The 15,272-nt window shown below is 43.2% G+C and overlaps 1 protein-coding gene across 1 annotated transcript in view; it reads left to right on the top strand.

The window, feature by feature from the left end:
* The first annotated feature begins 2,171 nt into the window (after positions 1-2,171).
* The window catches only part of LOC138590164 (synaptotagmin-2-like), a 34,226-nt gene continuing 21,125 nt past the window's right edge, over positions 2,172-15,272 (top strand). Inside the window, exon 1 of the mRNA XM_069660740.1 lies at positions 2,172-2,398. The gene's annotated coding sequence lies outside the window, so the exon portion shown is untranslated. The remainder of the gene's footprint in view (positions 2,399-15,272) is intronic.

Here is a 15,272-nt window from a genome sequence, read left to right as displayed (position 1 = left end):
ACAGGTGCCAGTGTTGCTCACCATGGGTTTACCCAGCATGCGATGAATCTCTGTTGGATCGATATCCCGTTCCCACTCAGACACTGAATCAGACCCCGCCTGCCTGGGTTTCAGGGCGCTGGGCTGTTAGATCGCTGCTACGATGTGGAAAAGAGTGCACAAAGGAATACAGGCTCCACTAGCTCTCGCAGATTCAATAACAAGGCCTAAATGTCAAATCATATCGTTGATGGCGAGGGAACCGAAACTATCAGGCTTTATTTAGTGCGTGGAAGGCTGCCATTTTACTTTCACCTTACACAAAACAATATGGAGGCAGATGCGAAGGCGGCAGCCACCTTCCAGGTTCGGTTGTGTTTCATCCTGAAGACAATATCATGTTTCTTTTTCCTTTACTCAACAAATCCCATTGAAAAGAGCAAAACCAGCAATGAATTGAGGTTTTGACTGTGAAGCCAAAGCCTGATTAGGCTTATTCCTCTGTGCCTTGGAGCTCAATTGTCCGAAAAACCTTCAAAAACACACCAATGAGCCACACTGTTACACTGTGTGGCATGCCCCTCCATAACAATGAATGTGGGCGCTGTTATTTTTCATTCAAACCTTCCTGGTGCAGTCGAATACTCTCTACAGAATAACATCCATCCACGGCAACAAGTAGTTCCTGACAAAAGCACCATTTACTCCTGTATGAGTTATTTTTTTGCCAAAAGCTGCAATGTCCTGCTTTTTGGGGAAGTTTAAAAGCCTTTTTAAAAAGCATCTTTTCATATGGATTTTCAATTTCGGTGGAGCAGTTCAGCTTGGTGGCACAGACACGGAAGGGTGGGATGAAAGTGTTGCGACACACTTTGTTTTTAACGTTTTCATGGGATTTGTGGACATTAAGAAAAACTATACAATACCGCCCGCTTCATCCTTTGTAGTTTCAGAGCTGTGTCATTTTCCTTAAGTGAGCATTATTGCGACAGCTTAACCTCCCCTATAATTACCACATCACTACAATTCAACCCCAGCAACTATACATTACTGCATTGAACCAATGCCGAGAAACGGCGTCGCCTCAGACAGGGAACAAATGACATTCTCCATCTGGTCGTATGTTGTGAAATTACCATCTCTCTCTCCCTCCTTTTCCATTTTTTAACTGATTGAGACTTTATTGATTTCTTGTTCAAGCGCTCATTGCTGGCCAATAAGGAGGTGATTCACTTAGGGGACCATGATAATTCTCGGTGACACACAGTAATACCCGGAGGGCTCCAAACTGTCTGGTTCAGGGTTGGTGTTAAGCGAAAAAAGAGTGCGTAACATCTTGTCGTAAAACAAGCAGATTTAAGGCGAAGGACGGAAGGGGAATTGTGACTCATTGTGAGTGAACTTCTCTGGGTGGCTGATGTGGACAATTGAAGATTGTTTTTCTGGTGATTTTTTTACACTAAAAACTTTCCTTACTGAGCTTTAAATGCACATATGAAGCAGCTTGAAGATGAGAATATTTGATGTCCAGCTATAGGTTATTAAATCACACCATTATTACATATTTACACTTATATACGCCATTCCCTGCTAGTCTTTGCGCCCTTGTCGAAGGATTAAAACCTTCCTTGATGGCAGTGGGAGTGGTGCAATTCCAAAGTCATAATTCGAATAAATGGATCGAGATGGGAAGAGTGAAAGAGACTCAGCAGCAGCCTACTGCTGCGGTAAGCACACAGCAAATGACAGCTTGTCTTTGTCCTATTATCTCGAGGTCTCTTCTACAGTATTCTTTCCCCGTTCACTTATTTACATCCACTCTTTTTTTCATGCAGTTGCAGCCCTGTAAGCTCAGGAACACGTCTGAAGCCCGCGGAGTCCCCGAGCGGCGCTGCTGTTTGATCAAGGGGTTGGGTGGGTGCCGGTCGGCCGGTGGAGCATATGGATGCTTTTGGATTGCCCTTATGCGTTGGACCGGGGCACATATTGCTGCATACGGCTCCTTGTGAGCAGCATCACAAATCAGCCGGCTGAGTACTGAGGGGCTGGAGTGGAGGGAGAGATGGAAGATGGAGAGCAAGCGAAGGCGAAAGGAGAAGGAGAGGGGAGGGGAGGGGGATCCTTTCAGTGACAGAGATAGAAAGCGTGGAGGGAGGGAGAGGAGGAGGAGGAGGGGATTGAGAGAAACAGAGGTGGGGGTAGTCACCGACAGAATGAGTGAGCGTGTGTGTGTGCATGTGTATGGGAGAACAAGTAGTGCTGCAGTGGAAACAGTGCGTAGAGGACTGCAGTTTCTGGTGCTGATGGGAGAGCGGTCGAGGGACGTTATTAAGGCTTTGAAATATTAAACCTACATGCTTCTTTGGTGAATGGGTTAGCCTGTTGTGGACAGCAGGATTACGGAATTACGGTAGTGCTGGTAAGGGTGTATTTCTACTCTCTTCTCAGCATTGCTTGAACACTTCCTTTGAGGCTTCTGGATCGGAGTTACAGGCATCTGAAGCTTGAGGTGGCTGCAGTAGTACAGGCTGTATTTGCATTCCTTTATGTTACCTTATTGCGGGTGCTGTGTGCATGTTACTTCCTGATGCATGTGGTCCAAAACTTTCATAATTCATTGTGAAGGGAATGCTGAACATCCTCTGGGTCCTAATCTACCCCAGCATCAAGAGATGAATCTTGTCTTCACGCAATATGTGTGCAATCTGTTTCGGTTCCACATCAGGCACTGTTTGCAGCTCTGGATCTAGATTATTCTCATTGATCATGCCTCATTTAGCTCGCCTGGTGGGTGTAGTACCTCTTTCCTGGAGAGTGTCCAGGAGGCTGCCCTGCTGACAGATGCTTTGCTTACCCCTCTAGCCACGCCGGCGTCTCTCACGACTTCCCTGTGCAGTGAAAAAAACAAACAAGTGGAGCTAAAAAAAAACCCCCACAACACTAAGATACCTCAGGTTTACTGTATTGTATCCGCATTATAACAAAGCAGACACAAGCCGGGGTGCTCTTTATCTTCTCAGAGTGAGAACTCAGATGTAAAAAGGGGCTGACAGCTGTGCTGAGGACTATAGAGAGGAGAGGGTGGGGATTTTTGTAAAGTGCTGCAGGATGCTTTTTTTTCTGCTGTCTCTCGTGGGACATACAGCACAGGCAGCACCGAGGTTACAGGACCAAGGACAAAACCTATCTCAGGCTGCTTGTACCTTTTTACCTCCTAATACTGACTCCTCCTGCCGGCCTGCATCAGGGTCTTTAATAGCACAACAGAGCGTCATTAGATTCAATTGAATTCCAATTCATTAGAACAAAACGACTGTGAATAAAAAGGGAGTTATTTTAGAAGTAGTATTGAGAGCCTGAGGTTTTTAAACCAGTCAAAATATAACACCTTTTTTTACATCATGCTCAAAGAGAATTATTTATTAACCTGCCTTCACAGGGCCTTGAGTCCTGAAGTAACATCTTGGTGTGTAATTATCAGAGACAGTCAATGGTTTCTATTTGGATTGGTCACGTGATCACTCAGGCTTCAGGAGTGTAGTAAACAAACAGAGCACAGGCTGTTAAGGATCATGTTTGATGTATGTACAGCTGGGCGTATACTGTACCTGCGTGCATGCTTACTCGTCCAACACCCACCGTGCAGGAGACTATTTGATACCGAGCGTGCTCTGAAGGTTTCTTTTTCTGTCGGGCTCTAAAACATTCAGGCAGGCTCATTAAGTCCGTACCTCAGGCGGCCGCTCCTATTGGCTCCCACACTGAGAAATACTCTCTGAATCTCTCATACATAACCAGAAAAATGAGAGGATGCTTTGAAGTTCACCAATCTTATTTCTTTTTCTTTTTTTTCTGTGTGCTCCCTCCAAGAAGGCAGCTGCTGCCCGAATGCAGGAACTGCTCAAAGCAGAGAAGAAAGACAAGAGGCTTATTCTAACTGCGCGGCCTCCTAGAGTGATTTGCTCGAGTGGGTGTCCCCTCTTGCACCCAAACCACACTTGTTTTTCTACTTCCTGCTGCTTCATTAGGTTGAAATACTTCCACTCAGAAGCTCGCTCAGAATGAAAACGCCACCCATACTGGACTCCGAGTATGAGTCAGTGGTTTTCACTCTGACACATTAGCAAAACTATCATTGCGATTGCTCAGCTGCCGTCAGCTTCTCACTCCAGGTGAGAGCTGAGCCTTCCCAGTCCTGGCCCCGGCCCATTTGTTGGTGGGTTGCTGGCAGGCGATGGCAGAGAGCGTTAGTGTTAAACGTTCAGATGCTGTCACCAGTCACAGCCTCCTGCTGGGCTGATGGGAACATTTTCACCACTCTTTAATCTTTAGAGGCAAGAAAACATGCCAATTTCTGTTGCGAGACCTCTGGCAGCATATTTTTTCCACTTGGAAGACAGGATTTGTGACGGTCAGGGAGAGCGTAACACGGAGCAGGGTACCACTTTGCGACTGGGAGTAAGAGAAATTAATTTCACTGTGTTTCATCATACTGAAGATGTTTGGTGTAACGCCTTCGATGTTGCAGCCAAATCTTTGAATTCACGCTTAGAAAGTGACACAAATATGTAGCTGTTGGTTCAAAGGGACAGGTTGACATTCTGGGAAATAACACTTATTTGCTTTCTGGCAGAGAGTTAGATGTGAGATGCATCTTTAATAACTGTACAACCAGCAGCAGGTTAGCTTAGCTTAGCATAAAGACTGGAAATGTGGGAACCAGCTACTGTGTCAAAAGCCACCCACAGACTAAAGTGTAATAACAACCAGTAGCTGTTCTACATTGGTTATGTTCTGTTTTATTTCCTTGCTAACACCAGCAACTTCCTGGAGTCTTTGCTGGTGTTTAAAAAAAAAAAATTGCCCTTTGGACAGAACAAAGATTGCTGTTTCCCCATGTAATTTTAATCTTTTTGCTAAGCTAACTGCATCCTAATGTTAACCAGCAGATGGTTAGCTTAGCTTAGCATAAAGACTGGAAATGTGGGAAACAGCTATAGTGTTTCTGTCAAAATCCACCCACTGATACCACTCAAGTCACAAATGAACATTTTCTTATCTTGTTGTTTGATCGGTACAAAAACTAAAGTGTAAAAACAACAAGTCGCTGTTTTACATGGCTTCTGTACCGGTCTATTTCCTTGCTAACACCAGCAACTTCCTGGAGTCTTCGCTGGCATTTTTTTTAACCTTTGGACCGAGCCAAGATCACAGTTTCCCCATTATTTTTGATCTATTTGCTAAGCTAAGCTAAAAGCTAACTAGATGCAGCTTCATATTATCCAGCAGCCGGTTAGCTTAGCTAAGCACAAAGACTAGAAGCAGAGGGGATTAGCTCCGTCAAAGGAAAACAAAATCCAACTTCCTGGTTTGTATCCTTGCTAACACCAGCAACTTCCTGAAGCCTTTGCTGGTGTTTTTTGGTTGTTTTTTTTGCGCTTTGGACAGAACAAAGATGGCTGTTTCTTCATTTTTTTTAAATCTATTTGCTAAGCTAACTATATGCAGATTGATATTAACCAGCAGCTGGTTAGCTTAGCTTAGTACAGAGACTAGATAGAAGCAGGGGGGATCAGCCAGGGTGGGCCTGTCAAACAAGAACAAAATCCACCCACATGGTTTATATCCTTGCAAACACCCGCAACTCTTTGACTCTTTGTTTGGGGTTTTTGCCCTTTGGACAGAACCAAGATGGCTGTTTCCCCATTATTTTTTTGATTTATTTGCTAAGCTAAGCTAACTGTATCAAAATCAGCTTTATTGGCCAGGTATCAACTAGAGTGGCTCCATCAAACAACAACAAAAACCGCCTTCCAGATACTCTTAAGATCACACATTTATGTTATGTTACAGGAATTATGTACCAGTCTGCTCTTAGCTAACACCGGTTTTTATTCATATTCAAACAAACAATATTTAACATATTATTTTGTCAGCTTTAGTGGTACTGAATATTTCTCTCTTTTTTTAACCTTCAGACATAGCTGGGCTCGCTGTTTGCCCTTGTTTGCTATCTTTTTGCTAAGCTAAGCTAACTGGTTGCTAGTTAGCACGATGTTTGATCAGATGGACATGTCAGTGGTCTCAATCTTTGAACACTCCACTAGAAATCAAATAAGCGTATGCCTCAAGCTGTAATGCAGTCAGGATGGATGCTTCCTTAACTTGCAGAGAGGTTTTCTACAGCCATCCTCACTCTCTTAATATTTTCCTATTTTTAATGTCAGTAGTTGTGGCCTATCTGCAGTGCTGCAGAAGCCCTCTCCCCTTTCACATTTTCTCCTCTCAGCTTTACATGCAGATTGGGTCACTATCTGTGTGACAGAATGATTAATCGACCTATCAGGGGACAGGGAAAGGGGCTGCGCTGAGGGGGAGAGGGAGGATGTATGGCAACTGGGTGTAAATGATCCCTGCAGCTCCTCTCTCAGCATTCAAACCCTGGCGCCTCCCACCTCCTTTTATAGCATCCCTCCTGATAATAGCTGAGTCACATTCAGCTTCAGGTGAGAATGAGCATTGTTTTATCTACACATGCAGGTTCGTAAACGAGCCTCTCCGGACCGCCCTTCTGGGTCCGCACACAATGAGATATATGAGGGAGAGGCTCTTCTCCGATTCTCCTCACTGAGATGATGTGTGAGGCTTTTTGACATCCTTATCTCTGCAGCTGCCCTCAGATCAGCAGCAGCAACCAGCAGGATTTCCTGATGCACTTGCGATTAGTTGACATAAAGGTGTAATTGCCACGTTGACATCACTGATTGATGGTCACGGTCTTTTCTTGTGGATGCTTGTATTGTGCATGTTTGTATTCAGAGCATTTGTGCAGCCCTGAGGCTAAACACAGGGGTCTGATACCTCCGTAAACGTCCTGAGCTGGATGGTTGCATAAGCAGGTCTGCTCGCTGTGTTACAGATGAGTTGCTGAGTGAATGTGTAAATATCTTTTACTCTTATCGGCACATTGTAGGCCGTAAATAACCCACATTTTATCAGCTTAGGAAAAATAGTGCTTAGTTTATCTATAAATGAGTTTAAAATTGTAACAGCAATGCCACATTTTAGTGGCTACTTCTTATTTCCACAAATAAACACAAACAAGAGGACATACACAACTTAAAAGGAGAGGTAGTTGGCAGGATTTTGCTGATAATTAAAGTCAGTGCCTTGTTAGCTGAATATAATGGCTTAATTACTGTTAAGTCACATTAAAACATCCTGACAGTTGCTTGGCACATCGATGCATCGTGGCAGGAGACTTGAAAGCTCTTGGTTCAGAGTTGCAGAATCTGGCTCTGGCATATGTTTTACACCATGAGCTGTGATTTTGGATTTTGCCAAACCTTTTGTCAGCCTCTTGGCTCTTTACCATGTAACGACAAAGGAGGGAGTGTTCATGCAGCAGTAGGTTACCTTGCAGAAATATGTCTCTGACACTGGCTTGGCATTTATCTTACTGCATGTAAGCCAGCTGAGATGTGTTCAGCTGCAGGACTGTATGCTGACGAGTAATGAAGAACAGATAGCTTATTCTAGCGTGCAACAGCAATAGAAGGGGACGGTATCAGACAGTTTTCAGCTACGTTCCACCAGGTAGCTTCCTAGCCGCAGGTTGGAATTACCCTTAGAAAAGGGCCTTGATTTGTCAAATCATATACTCACCTTGCAAAAATGTAAGGCCATATTGCAAGTTGAAAAATGCCATTGCCTTATTTATGCAGGAATTGTGGAAGTCTTTTCCATGTCTGCTTTATATCTGTGTTTCCAGTCTTACGTCTTGTATTGTGTAACTGGTGTGCCTCTCGGCCAGGTCTCCCTCAAAGAAGAGTTTGCAATCTTAAAGGGCCAGTTCGTCAATTTTCAACCTCAGTCCTGTCATGCTTGTATGGGGAGCTAATGCCATTATGGTAGAAAAAAAATGCGATTTCCTTTGGAGGACGCTATCCGCTTCTCCAATGGGCCCTGGAAAACCTCCACCAGACTACATAAAACACGTCATCTGGCGGAGGCCAGGGAGCTCGCTAAACTACACTTCCTCAGTCTAGGACGCCCGCCTCTGATGTCATGTCTCGTTCAAAATTGTATTTCAGATTCTGTACCGCTCTGAGTCGTTGCCTGCAGCAATCAATGTCCTTGACTGGAAAACAGTAGTATTTCACTCCAGCGTCTCTCGCTGGGCCGTTCCTTTCAGAGGGAGGGACGCAATGCACGCTGGGTGTTGTAGGAATGTAGAATGGGCGAAACCACAGCTATGGCGCCAATTTCAAATATTATTGCTTCTATACAGAGATTACAGAGAACACCAGCTTTGACTGCCAGTGGCTTTTTCCAGGGGCCAATTGTTCCTTTAAGGTACTTCCTGGTTAAATAGACATTAACTTAAAGGGGGGGTATTATGCTAATTTCAAGCTCCTTATTTCACTCTGTGATACCTGTGGAGTAGCTTAGCATAATTTACAGTGAAAAAAAATCATTTTTTTCACACTGTTGCTCTGTACAGGCCCTCATGCAGCCTCTGCCTGAAACGACCCAGCAAGCTCTGTCCCTTTAAGAAACCCCGCCCCTACAAGCCCACTTTCTTCTGATTGGCCAGCTCTCAGAAGCCTGCTGAGGAGAAAAAACTGTGTGAAACCTGGCGTTCACAGCAGCCTGCAGACTGAGCTGAGTTGCCTGGGGATTACTCCAACATACTTTTACCTACAGATCTGAAACTTCACCCACATTTAGTCTGGACATCCAACATTGTAACATTATATATATGTAAACAGCATAATATCCCCTCTTTAAGAAAAAAAATATTCCAGCAGCTTTAAAGGCTAAATAAATTGACTGATGCTGTAGAATTTGCACCTCTCATCTCAATATTTTACACTGAGGTAAAAGCCTGATCAGAAATATGTTAATTCATTTCACAGTAGAAGACAAACCAATCACTGTTATTCTATCATTTTAATAAGTTTTTTTCTGCATATACAACTAAATATACTCTCAGGTTGGTCTCACGCCAAGTCCCTCACAGTGTCTCATCCATCAGTGGTAAATAACAAGCAAAGCAGCCATCAGTATCCCCCCTGTAATCCTATTAAAACTTAGCCAAAATGAGACCATTACGACTGCGGGAGCCCCAAGTCCATTTCAGCAGGGGTAAATTACCATAGAGTAGCAAGAGTTCAGGAACAAAGCTGCACATTATCTCTAATTGAAACAACTCCACCATCTCAGCTGAGCTCTCTGACTGCAGTAATGCTCTGTCTGATGGATCTAATAAAATACTATGCCCCTTTTTCTCCACATGTTCCAGTACACATTTTCAGCTGAATGGAGTCCAGACGGATCAGAGGTCGGCCGTGACTCAGCCAAGATTCTCTTCCCCGTTTCTTCAAGTGTGTTTATCATAAATTTAAGATGCTTGTCTTTGGACTATTACCCTTTAAATATTACCCTACAAGTTGGTGCACTACCTAAAATAGCTCAATGGGAATCAGTTGAAAGAGTCACTCGGCATGAGATGTCGAAAATACCGAGAACACACACACATGCCTCGTCAGATGGAGATAATCTGCCCCGATGTGTAAGAAATACCAATTTGCATACAGGCTGCATCGGCCTAAATCTGCAATGATCAAATTAACAGTCTCCCTGCTTCTTCTGGTACATTTTTAAATAACACATCCCTTACTGTAGCAATCACATTACTGAGACTTACAGGAAATGAAGCTGCACAGGATGCTCAGCTACTCCGGCTGCAGGCCAAGCACTCCACCCACCCACGCATAACCCGTAATGTCACAGATGGCACGGGGCCTCGGTGGGGGCTGAATCATTTCATCGAGGTCATATAATTCGGTGTCTTTGAGGACCCAGGTCGTCTGGTGGCCTGTGACGAGCGAGCAGCCATTGCTCATTGTTTTTCTTTGAATTCAGCAACCTTTTCACAGCGCCTAATATTCAATACTTAATTTGCCGCCTCACTGCTCCTGACTGTTGCCCCGAGCTGGAGTCACATGACCCCGTGACCAGCTTTCTCTCCATTTACAGAAGCCATTTTAAGACGTTTGAATGGTTTTGAACCATGCGCTGCGTTTAATTATGAAATATGGATGAAAACGTGCCTCAAATTTAAAAACACTCACCTCAATATATATTTATATAAAATCTAAACGGGCTACAGGCAGACAGCTGTGTCTACTGCAATATAGGCGAGTTGTAAGTGCCCGGCGGGGAAACAAAGGACTCTGCCGTCTGGCTCTAGGTTGATAATTAATTGCTTTTCAGGTTACTTGTTCTTGTGTAATGAAACAGCTGCATGACTTTAGCTCACTCTCCTTGGGTTGTTTTCTCTTGGATCTGACCTGGGTGCTAATAAGCCTCCATAAACACAATCCCCCTCCCCACACACACTCGAGTTGGTTTATCTGCAGGCTGGGGTTTCCTGTCACTTGGGAGGATATCACACTGTATGGTCAGTAGGTCATCACACGCATGACGTCAGATAAGGACGGACATTCCTTATAGGCATGTGCTTATATATGTGAAAGCCAGGAGATGTAGTTATTTTGATTAGAGTTTATCAGGTGGGAGGTAATTAAGGGAGAGCACTTAGCCTGGAGCCATATTTGAGTGTTTGTAAGTGACGCATATTTTCCTCTAATGATGATGAAGACAGCATTTGATGGATATGAAGTGATAATCCATTAGTGTGCATGATGACTGTCTTTTATTTTCTCAGAATAATCTTTTTATATTTTATACTCATACTTATCTTATAACATGTATGCAGTTTGGCCCATTAAAGTAATAATCTCAAAGATTTTCATTTCATAAAGTCACCATCTATCGCTGAATGAGGTAACACAATGGTGATAGAGGACTGATGAAAGCCTTTGCATTTGCAGTATATATTATTATTATGGACTGGGTGAGAAAAAATCACAAGCAGCGCCCAGTTACTGACGCGTTTTCCATCATCCAGCAGTGGTTGGTCTGCCAGAGAGGGTAGGCGGAGCTAAGCAGCTACTTTTCCGGTCTCTGCAAGTGTTGTGAGTAAACAGTAATCTACTATGACTGAACAAACAAAGAGAAGATGGATGACTACAGATACAACTTCAACAATAAGTGAAAATCCAAAGAAAAAGAAACAAATTGGACGCTCAGATGAAGGCAAACAGTCTGAAAAGGAAGGTGACCATCGGCGAGGAAAATCAAGAGTTACAACCGGAGCCAACCGCAGACGTCACACATGCAACACTGTCTGGATATCTGGGAAGTGCGCTCCCGCAATTACCGTTTATCACCACAGGTGCCGCCAAAGAGAATGAAACTGAGATCTTCCAGATTACCACTTTAATTATACTTAAAGTTAAAACACTGTGGTTGTGTTGGCTTAAGCTGCCGACCACGAACCACAATGTTCCTGATCGGACTCCAGCTGGAGAACTTTGCTGCATCACTGTGTCCTTTTCTTGCAGTCATCTCCCTTGTCATGCATAAAAATCCCTCAAAACACAGTAGAAGGAGCAGATGAGAGCAGGGTGTGACGTTAAAGACAGATTTTGCTGCTTGTATTAGCAATGACAATGCAAATTTTTCCCCATGTGTGCTGTGAGCAATGTCAAAGGCAACATTTCCAACTGCCTTGGCTCTGATTCTGATTCTTCTTGTATAATTTTGTGGTTTACTAAGTGAAAATCATACAGTTGAATGCATTTCTACCCCAAAAGTAAAGTTATTGTTTAATCCCTTTGGTGGAACAGGTGGATACTTTTGAAATATAAAACACACACAACACAGGCTATCACAGTTTCCCCTGATTTCTCCTCAGTGTGAACAATAGCACACACAGACCTCTCCTCTGCAGACCTTCATGTGTTTCAGCTGTTAGAGTTTAAGAGACACGTTTAACCCCGGTGTACCACAGTTAACTTGTCAGTAAAACTGCAGTGTTCGTACGTGTGGTTGCTACACCCTGTTTATTTGTGCACCAAAGATAAAAGTGCTTGATCCCCCTCCAACTGTGAGCAGTGTGTTTAGTGATAAGGGCCGGATCATGCCCGTAGCTGCGCTGCTCTGGGCCGTGGAGCCCAGCCATTTTGTTTTGACTAATTCTGATGACTCAAACGCTAACAAAATGAGACGTTCATTGGGAGATGGAGCTAAACACTCCCACACGTCTCCGTAATTGAGTATTATATGAAATTCATATTGGAAAAGAGGTCTATTTTTAACTTTTATTCATCCCATGAACGTTTCCTGAACATGAATGCTGTTGCCTGAGGATCGCCCTGCGCCACGCTCACACGTTTACACGTGGAAGCTGCCCAGTAAAACCACAGTGCGAGCTGCTCACTGCGCAGCTCCACTGGAGCAGCTGGAGGTTAAGAGCCGAGCTCAAGGGCATCTCAGTGGTGGTAACAAGCGAGAGGCAAGCAGTTTTCTTTCACTTCCTTTCCAAGATTTAATAGATGCTTCAGGGATTGAATCGCAGACATCCGACTGTTAAGTGAACACAACCCATTAAAAGCTTTATGCAAATGTGGAACTGCTGAATCCATTTATCATCTATCTAGTTATTTCTGAGTTTCACATAGTTCAGGTCCCTTTGAATTTTAGCCATGTCACGAGTGTGAATGTTACTGTCAGTTAGTCCTTTGCTTTGGTTTAGACTGAAATATCTTAACAACAACTTGAAGGATTTCCCTGATATTTGATTCTGACTTTCATGCTCCACAGAGGATGATTCATAATGAATTTGACTTTGATCCCCTGACTTTTCTTTGGCTTCAAGAGCTGGTGAAAAGTCAAGCACGTATGTAGTGAAAAATCTCAGCTGCAAGATAGATGGGCACAACATTTTATACGGACATTCATGGTTCACAGAGGATGAATCATGGGATTTTGAGGATTCTGTGATTCGTCGTCGAGCGCCACCATGCAGCTGATATTTTAAGTGACGCATAGAATGTCTCAACAATTATTGATTGATTTCCATGCAATTTGGTACACCAATTCACGCCCCCTTCAGGATTCAGGGTAATCCTTTAGTCATCCCTGAACTTTTCATGTCCCTTCCAGAAATGTAATTCTTCCAATGCTTTTATTTAAGACTGAATACCTGCAAATCAGCTGTACTTTAAGTTTAACGCTAATTTGCAGATATTAGCATGCTAACAAGCTAAAGTGTGTCTGCTAACGCCCACAACCTCAGTTTCAGAGCGCTTCTAACAGGCACTTACTGTTGCTAGGTTACAAAAGTTGTCTGGCGACACTTCCGCTTTCCTTGGTAGTGATCGTTAAGTGTGTTTTAAATTGCTCCATATGCTTAATATTTGCTTTTATTCACAGAAATTTTACAAACAACACAAAAACAATGTAAAGGAACCGTGGCCTGACTTTAGCAGCAGCTCTAGACCTGGAAATTGAACCCTTGAAAAATTGAAAGGATTTGCTTCTCCTCCGCCATTGTTGTAGACAAATTTGATATCTAAGGTCTCACCCCTTCTTAATTTTGGTCGGTAAGGGAAAACATTGACGAGCAGAGCTGTGTTCCAAAAGTTTAACTATTATCAAGTGAGAACGCAGTGAGTACAGCGACGAAAAAAAGCTGACGCAGAGGGCGTTTTTGCATTTAAGACACTGAGCGCTGAAAACGCTGAACTGCATTGGTAGAAAATAGACACTTACAGCACAAAAAATGCTGTAAGTGGACACAGGCCCTTATTGATAGAATTCCATGAAAGGTCGTGCACCCAATTTACACCCCCTTTATTCAGGGTAATCATGAAGTCATCCCTTAACTTTTCACCTCCCTTCAAGAAAGGAAAGTCTTCTGATGCTTCTATTTATGACAGAATACCTGCAAATTTAATGACCTGTTCCTCAGCCTCAGCTTGGCTTTAATGTTAATTACCCAACATTAGCATAACAAGCTAAACTAAGATGGGGAATATGGTAAACATTATACCTGGTTTACATCAGCATGTGAGCGAGTTAGCATGCTGTTGTTAGCATTTAGCTCAGAGCACCACAGTGCTGTAGGCTCCTGCTCCTGTTAAATAATTAAAACAGCTAGATTAGATTCAAAGCATTTCTTTCTCTGTTTATGACGAGATATCAGGATTAAGTTATATCACCTTTGTTATTTATCGTGTGTATTTTGGCTTCTTGGTTAGCAGATCATTTCTTACAGAGTAAAGAACATATGAGACATCCTTCAAGTGAAAAACAGTTTGTGAGGTTAATTTGTCTGAGCGAGTACTAAGACCCTGCCTTAAGCACGACTAATGGTCATAAAACAACAGTGTTAGTCTGTGTCCTCTCTGTCCGTCCTCACTGACGCCCTCAGAGATAAAATGCCTGAGCTCATAATCCATGAATGTTAATTGAACTGTTTTGATTTGAGGGACAAAAAGGATGAAATGCATATCACCCTCAGATGTAAGCGGATGCTTTTAACACCGTGACTATACCTACAGTGATACAGAGAGGACACGGTGAGGCCTCTGATGGCTGTTTTATTGAGCAACACTCTCATTCTCAAATGTGTGATGCCTTAAAGTGAGTCATTTCTTCAATAACAGAGTTCCCATCTCTGTATCTTATAACAAGACGACAGCTTTCTGTATCATCACCATACATTAGTTATTTTAGGGACGTATATTTTAAGATGTATAAACGGTCCCTGGCCCGTGAATAATATAAGCTTATCCTTCCCGCTGTCAGCCTCAATTTGAATAATTTATATGCAGCAATAAATAGAAGCAGAATCTTCTGGCGCAGACTCGGAGAATTGACACTTGAGAAATGGGAAATTCCTCCCTTTTCTTGCCCATATCACCACGACTTTAATAAAATCAACGGCAGAAGTCTCCTCTTGTTATGCTTGTCATCTTTCTGGGGATGGAGGTCTCGCCCGATCACCCGTCACTCCGTCGACAGGCTGCTTTCGGCTGCAGTTGTCACACTGATTTCTGGAGCCGATAAGACGTCTGATTGAACATTTGTTTTGCCTTTAGTGAGAGCGTCTTGTCGTTGTTCATTTTGTTTCTTTCTACGGTTAAACACCTCACACGGTCAGGCACTGCTGGCTTTAGTACAGGGCAGAACCGAAACAACACAAAGGTGTGTTAAATCAAGAAATTATAGTTGTTTCTTTGCGACATTGTAGGTAAATCAAGTTAAGCTGGCGGACTGTGGTGTAGGCCACCACTTTTAGAAAAAAAAACTCTAGATGTATTGAATGTTACAAAGCCCAAAAAGCTCCGACCTTGGCTGAGTCATGCAGCTTTGTCATA

Source organism: Semicossyphus pulcher, unplaced genomic scaffold (genome assembly GCF_022749685.1).
Source record: "Semicossyphus pulcher isolate SPU_LCO1_2020_fin unplaced genomic scaffold, fSemPul1.0.p SCAF_13, whole genome shotgun sequence".
NCBI lineage: Eukaryota > Metazoa > Chordata > Actinopteri > Labriformes > Labridae > Semicossyphus > Semicossyphus pulcher.
The sequence above is the reverse complement of the archived record's forward strand: the minus strand, read 5'-3'. Positions and strand labels throughout refer to the sequence as shown.